Raw genomic sequence first — 7,699 nt, 5'->3', positions numbered from 1 at the left:
TTGTGCAATAGTTTCGTAAATTAAAATTTGTTTGGCAAACTTTGTCGAATGAAAGTGGAACTTTCATCGTCCCTTTACTTTAGAAATTTCTTAATCACTTATTATTACTACAACATCGATCAAACATTATACGGTTTGCATGCGACACTTCCGTCTCACGTTGTATTTTTAATAAAATTCTCACGTTCAGTTACCGTCGATCACATGGGACGCGTGAAAAGAAACGAAGCGACGGGGTCAGTTAGCGATACGCAAGAAACATGGGGTTGCAATGTGTCGGAAAGCGAGGACAATTTACTCACGATTGATCGAGGTCGTTTCGAGGGTGACCGTGAAGGGACACTGATCGGCGAAACGGGGGAGAGATCGGTAGAGAGTGGTAGGAGACAACCGCGCCTGGTCGTCACCGCGATACTACTGGCGAAGGTTGCTCTACCCACGCGAGAATGAGCGACCTACGAAGTCACCCCCACCTACCCCCGAACCAGTCGGAATATAGCAAGACAGCAGCAACCCACCGATCCTTTGATTTCAATCGGCAGGTCCTCTGTTTATGTTTATTGAATCGTACCTCTGAATCAATCTCTGATTAATTGCCATGACAATTGTCATTAAGAAGGAGTTATATAGGAAGCCATGTATGTACTTTTAGAGAATAAATTCATATCTCACTGAATTATTTTTAATTTTTGGCATTAATATTTTAACATTATTAAAGTCGGATGCTTTATCAATCCGTGAAAAATACGAATTGTATTGAGGTAAACGGGATTAACGATAAATATTGTTGTTTTAACAGAACTCACTGAATATGCGTAATATAATGCTCATTGCCTTTGTCATTGTTCCTCGGTTGGGATTAAAAGCTTTTTGAATCTGCTGCATATAGATTGCATATATGCAAAGATGTGTAACAATCGCAATGGGATTGAAACGGTAGTCGAAACAATAGAGTGGAATAAATCTTGATCAATTTTTCCGCTAGAATTCTTATAATTATGCGATGAATACAGTCATAAAATATTTCTCCGGAAATTTATTTTCAATTCGACTAGGCATAAATAAATAGGCAAAAATTGAAAGCACGAAAAATCTGATACTTCGATGAGTGATGCTTCGAAGACTGTTCGGATCGTGAGAATATTCGAACGGAATTAAGGCGTTCATATATTTTGTGCACCAGGGTGTAATTGCATTTAGATTTAGAATGGCCGTCAATGCCATGTGCACGTTCACGTATCGGCTTACCGAACCACTCACCGTATTTCACCGTAATTAAAGCGGTTTAAGGTAAAGAGTCGATGTGCTCGAATAAGTCCGCATGACCGAGAATTTACCCATCGTGTGAATATTCAAGCATCCATACGTTTCACCGTAGTTAGCTCTGATTAATATTTCTTAATCACCGTGAACATTGTTAAACGAGTCTCATTTTCAGCTTACTTAACTAGTAATTTCAACCAGGTGATGTTGGAGTCATATTTTTATAATAACGAATATAGAAAGCAAACACAGTCCTATCGTACATGAAACGAAATTGTTCTAGCCACGTGTAATACATAAGTTAAAATGATAAAAGCATTAGGAAGTCATAAAGATAATAAGTAGGCGTCTTAACGTTAGAGTTAAATTCATGCTGAATGAATTTCTAGGTAGGCAGGTTGTTCAAAATCCGGAGCACGGTTTGTATCAAGCGCTCTACAGAAATTTAATATTCGAAGGGCCTCGTAGGTAAAACATGAAATATTCAATCCAATTTATTTTCGATATCTCGATTTTGATGATCGCAATATACGGCATTACGGAATGATGCTGCTTCCGTGAAATCGAGATTCGAGTACAAATCATATTTGAAGCTTGAATATTTATACAGATGCGAAGAATGCACGTCGTACCAGGCCATGCTTCTTCTTTCTATCTTCATTCGCGGCTAAATATTTAGTGCAAACACTTCGCGTTGATATTTTAATTCCGGTCGAGCGGAATGGAAGTCGATTTTTAAGAACCCAACTAGCTTGGAAGCTTTTCTATTTTTCTTCCCAGGGATATACATTGTTCTTTCAATCAGTCAAATGGTTTAGAACGCAGTAACTCAAGCGGAAAAAGCAACTGCTCGTTTCCCCTGAAGCGTTATTCGAACGCATGATACATGGCACGGGCACTACGCATTCCGAGAATTTTTTTTAAATCTCATTTGCAATGCGGTCATGCGAAACACTGCGAATCCTCGTTCGTTTGATCAGTCAATTATACCAGCAAACATTAATATCAGAAAGTAAATATAATCCGGCCGGTTTTATTTATTGCACACCGCCGTAGTACGTTTGTAATTAGGCTTAAAGAAGGTATGTTTTATGAATGCAAACAATAATTGCTATACAGGCGAGTTGCATTTATTAGAAATATGCGTAGCTGCGTATCGTGTTAGTTATTAAACCGAGGAGAAATTACGAATAGTAAAGATTACAATTAGTAGTCTTTCCTCGGTGCTTATTGTTAGTGACGGCTGTTGTCCCACAGAAACTTCTCCTTTCGCAGATGTCAGTAGCAAAAAGCTCGCCAAGAACTTCTTGCTATTTGTTCTGAACCGGGTATCAGATGGCGTCTGGAGCTTCATTCTCTTTGAGGATAATAGAATTTCTAGATTAATATTTTGTCACTAGCGTTTTGTTCTTCCGTTGGAAAAAGGTGTAACAGTTCTTATCCAGGTATGATAACTGAAAGTAATCATCAAAATTTTCATCGATCAGAGTTTCCCACGTTCGGAACGACGAAATGAATAGGCGTCAGATGGCAGAAGTGCTTGGCTAACGCTTGCTGGTTTTATCACAAAAAGTAGACATATCAACTAAATTTTACTGTAAAATTACGTGTATATACAGGGTGTCATGTAACTGATGGTCTAAACGGGGATAGAGGCTGATTCCGTATAAAAAAAGAAGTCGAAAATATAGATTGAAATTTGTACATTTGAGATTTCGGTTTCAAGAGAATCGATCTTAGAAATCTACTCGCTACACGTACATTCGGCCAAGTCTCAACTCAACAGATATCGCCTTGTATATTACGTTGTTATTTTAATTTTAAAAAGTAACCCCGTGCCTTATGTGAACAGAAACTCTTATGGAAATCGCTTTTAATTTTGTTTCGAATTTATGAGTCCAGTATTGTATAATAAAAATGGCTAAATTCTACTTAATAAATGAAAGAAAACAGCTCATTGCATTTTTACTTCATGATCCTATTCAAATTTCATTATGATTATGATTTCGATTTCTACTTTAATTCTGATCGTAATTCTGGTTTGGATTTTAATTTGGATTCTGATCAGGATTGTCGTTTCGATTTTAATTTTGTTTATGATTCTGATTTTAATTCGAATTATGATTAAGATTTTGATTTAGATTTCGACTTTAATTCTGATCTTGATTTTAATTTCCATTCTGATTTCGATTTCGATTTTAATTCTGCTTTCACTTTCGATTTCGATTTCGATTCTGATTCTGGGGTTCATGAATTCTCCTGTCTTTCATTTTCACGTTTGCTTTTCTATTTCACTTTGCATCTATTCTCTGCTTTTACTATTCCATTTGTTAATTGGAAGAATAGTTTAACAAGAAATAAAAGAAGGAAGGTATCGATGCATGGTTTCAAGAAATGGAATAAGAATCAACGACTTGACGCATCATTAATTTGGTACATATCTCTTTCACTTCGACGATTGGTCTTCTACCTCATTTTATATCTACTCTTTCCTTTCAAAGTTCCGGTTCACCGTCGCCGGGAACGATGGTTCATCAAGAAATAGAAGAGAAACGAAGGAGGGTCTCGACACATAGTTTCAAGAAATTGGAGACAGAGAGAGGAGATCGAAGAGAAGAACTCGGCGTATAATTAATAACTACATGTATAAATATGATTACAAAATTCAAAGCGAAAACTATTCCCGTTCCTCTTCCTAAATGTTTGAGTAAACTTAAATTCATTTAAAAGTGTTCTCGCTTTGAAAAGTGTTCTCGTTTGGTACGCCATCCTATATTCCCATTTTATAACGAAGCTTTAACTTCATTCCTCTTTCGTTTCAATCAATTTTTCTCGCGTTTCGTATACCCGCGCCGCTACCAGTCAGACTCTGTTTGGGTATCATACGAGACTGCGGTTTTGATCAAGCTATTGAAGCTTGGGTCCTGTATTTTGGGTGACCTGCCCCGTCAATCGCAGGGGTGCGTCTGTCCCATTCAAAGGTGCTGTGCTGATGCATATGTTGGGTTACATTACAAGTCGGACTGTGGTCGTTCAGAACACTCACGCAGGGACATGGTCGCCCTTGGGTAGATCCTCCTCGAGTCGAGCATTGACTACCGAAGCATAAAATCTGACGTTTTAAACATAGCTTTCAATTAAAGTTAATAGTTAGAGTTTTGCTCTCAATAGTATAAAATCTTCCTCCAATATTCGCTCCATATAATAGAGGAATAATTTAAAAGGGAAGAGGGCAGTGGGGATTGTCCATTGTCTGAGTCTCGAATGTAGTTGAGAGGTGAGATTTGGGTTGGTAACGTTCAGAAACATGGCTCGCTCCTAACGAAACAGACACAACTACATTCCTCTTGTTCTTCAATATTATTTCATTAAGTACTAGTTGAGCCGTTTACTTTGAAAGTGGCCTAAGTCCACTAATTTTAGATTTAGAATGTTCAAAAATATTGGTAACTAATAGTAGTATAATGTTCTTGTATTTCTAAGCGTGTATCATTTACTAACACAATTACAAACATTGTTTAAAAAATAATATGTTTTTAATGGCTATAAATATGGACTTAAGCCACTTTCAAAATGAATGAAAACACTTTTCTAATTCTTAAAAAGGCATAAATCCATGTTAAAAAATAAAGTTCCCTTTAAATAAAAAAAAATATATATAATTTTATGTTGTAAAATTAAAAAATATCCCATTTTTATTCAGTATTAAAGAAATGTTACATTAAAATTAATAATATTTTGTAATTAATTATTCGCTGTTCATCAATTTTCGTATTAGAAGAGAAACGAAGGAGGGTCTCGACACATAGTTTCAAGAAATTGGAGACAGAGAGAGGAGATCGAAGAGAAGAACTCGGCGTATAATTAATAACTACATGTATAAATATGATTACAAAATTCAAAGCGAAAACTATTCCCGTTCCTCTTCCTAAATGTTTGAGTAAACTTAAATTCATTTAAAAGTGTTCTCGCTTTGAAAAGTGTTCTCGTTTGGTACGCCATCCTATATTCCCATTTTATAACGAAGCTTTAACTTCATTCCTCTTTCGTTTCAATCAATTTTTCTCGCGTTTCGTATACCCGCGCCGCTACCAGTCAGACTCTGTTTGGGTATCATACGAGACTGCGGTTTTGATCAAGCTATTGAAGCTTGGGTCCTGTATTTTGGGTGACCTGCCCCGTCAATCGCAGGGGTGCGTCTGTCCCATTCAAAGGTGCTGTGCTGATGCATATGTTGGGTTACATTACAAGTCGGACTGTGGTCGTTCAGAACACTCACGCAGGGACATGGTCGCCCTTGGGTAGATCCTCCTCGAGTCGAGCATTGACTACCGAAGCATAAAATCTGACGTTTTAAACATAGCTTTCAATTAAAGTTAATAGTTAGAGTTTTGCTCTCAATAGTATAAAATCTTCCTCCAATATTCGCTCCATATAATAGAGGAATAATTTAAAAGGGAAGAGGGCAGTGGGGATTGTCCATTGTCTGAGTCTCGAATGTAGTTGAGAGGTGAGATTTGGGTTGGTAACGTTCAGAAACATGGCTCGCTCCTAACGAAACAGACACAACTACATTCCTCTTGTTCTTCAATATTATTTCATTAAGTACTAGTTGAGCCGTTTACTTTGAAAGTGGCCTAAGTCCACTAATTTTAGATTTAGAATGTTCAAAAATATTGGTAACTAATAGTAGTATAATGTTCTTGTATTTCTAAGCGTGTATCATTTACTAACACAATTACAAACATTGTTTAAAAAATAGTATGTTTTTAATGGCTATAAATATGGACTTAAGCCACTTTCAAAATGAATGAAAACACTTTTCTAATTCTTAAAAAGGCATAAATCCATGTTAAAAAATAAAGTTCCCTTTAAATAAAAAAAAATATATATAATTTTATGTTGTAAAATTAAAAAATATCCCATTTTTATTCAGTATTAAAGAAATGTTACATTAAAATTAATAATATTTTGTAATTAATTATTCGCTGTTCATCAATTTTCGTATACAGGAGGAATTTAAGATAATTATGGTATGCCGGTTGTGCATAGTCTAATAAGTCCATCAGATCATTATATTTTAGCGTTCTGATTGGTCTTGTTTACCGTACATTACTGTGAATTCAATGTTATTAAAATTTCTTGACCTCCTCCAACGCGGTATTAAGTCGAGAGTTTTGAAGTGCATTCTCATTAATGTTTCATAGAACATTTTATTCTATAGTTCAGCTCTCAAAAATCGCATCCAACATATTTTTAACAAGTTTACCATTTCTCCGTTAGTAAAAAAACGAAATAAAAATCACTATCTGATCAAATCGAATATTACTACTTTAATAATAAAACGTAAAGCTCTTATCTCGTAAAATTTTATCATGTAATATACTCCATATCCGTTTGACACTCAAAATGGGACTTGAGCCACTTTCAAAATTATCATTCTATTAACCAGATAATTTTCTTTTTAGAAAATCTTTCTGATTTTAAATGTGTTATTTAAAATTTCCTTCAAAATGAAAAGATGACGTAGGAATATAAATATTAAAGTAGCTAGCTTTTCTTTTAGAATTTTTTTTTAGGAAATAGACTTAGGCCACTTTCAAAATAAATAGCTATGTTCTTTAATTGATCACTATTTATGCGACAGAGGATCTTCGAATTAGCCCTAATTTTTCGTTTCTGTACGGCAGAACAATGTGAAACAAAAGTACATAAGGAGAATAGGTCTGCTCAAGTATCTCGTCCGTGGTTTTTTTTCGTTGAATGCTCAGCTGGAAAGTTTAGCCACTTTTCGTAATAGCTGCTTGCGTAGATATTTGACTTTGAGTACAATGAAAGTAAAAAGTGGATACGAAGTTTATCGCCATGAGGAGTAGAAGTTCGCTCAAAGCTCCAAGATTTTAAAGAAAACTTTTAATAATAGCAACACAGAAGATCATTTATTCATGCATACAAATTATAGACAATTGAGCTGATGAATGCTTAAGAAGACGGATCGTGCTTAAAAATAAATTACGAACTTGCGATGCTTCTGTGTTGATGTTAAAGTTGAATAACCAAGGAACTGAAGATCTTAGGATTATCAGTATGCCCTAAAAAGGAGCAACAGGCAGTATCAATATTTCATGCAACGTTATCCACAAATTCAATATATTTTCGCTCTGACATGGATTTTCAGTGAGAGCTTATTTATGACTCTAATACCGGCAATTAATCTAGGCCAGATCAGTATTAGATGGAGAAGAATAATTTAATCCCCGCTAACTTATTTTATCAATTTTAATTCAATTGATATTTGCTATGATAATCTATTGAGAATCAGCTTAAACTCGATCGTATAGTAGTTTGTCCAATTATAACGCTGTCATTCAATATTTATCCGGATTAATAACGGCAATGTAGAATTTCTACTAACAATGAAATAGCGTACCGTTAA

The 7,699-nt window shown here is 35.3% G+C and overlaps 1 protein-coding gene across 1 annotated transcript in view; it reads right to left on the bottom strand.

Annotated features, from left to right (window-relative positions):
- Window positions 1-407, bottom strand: part of LOC108632990 (neuropeptide CCHamide-1 receptor-like) — a 21,746-nt gene extending 21,339 nt beyond the window's left edge. The window contains exon 1 of the mRNA XM_018037891.2: window positions 303-407. The gene's annotated coding sequence lies outside the window, so the exon portion shown is untranslated. The remainder of the gene's footprint in view (window positions 1-302) is intronic.
- Window positions 408-7,699: the final 7,292 nt, after the last annotated feature.

Source organism: Ceratina calcarata, unplaced genomic scaffold, assembly GCF_001652005.2.
Source record: "Ceratina calcarata isolate Rehan_Ccalc_2016 unplaced genomic scaffold, ASM165200v1 scaffold180.2, whole genome shotgun sequence".
Taxonomy (NCBI): Eukaryota; Metazoa; Arthropoda; class Insecta; order Hymenoptera; family Apidae; genus Ceratina; species Ceratina calcarata.
Note: the sequence above shows the minus strand (reverse complement) of the source record. Positions and strands in the feature narration are given on the sequence as shown.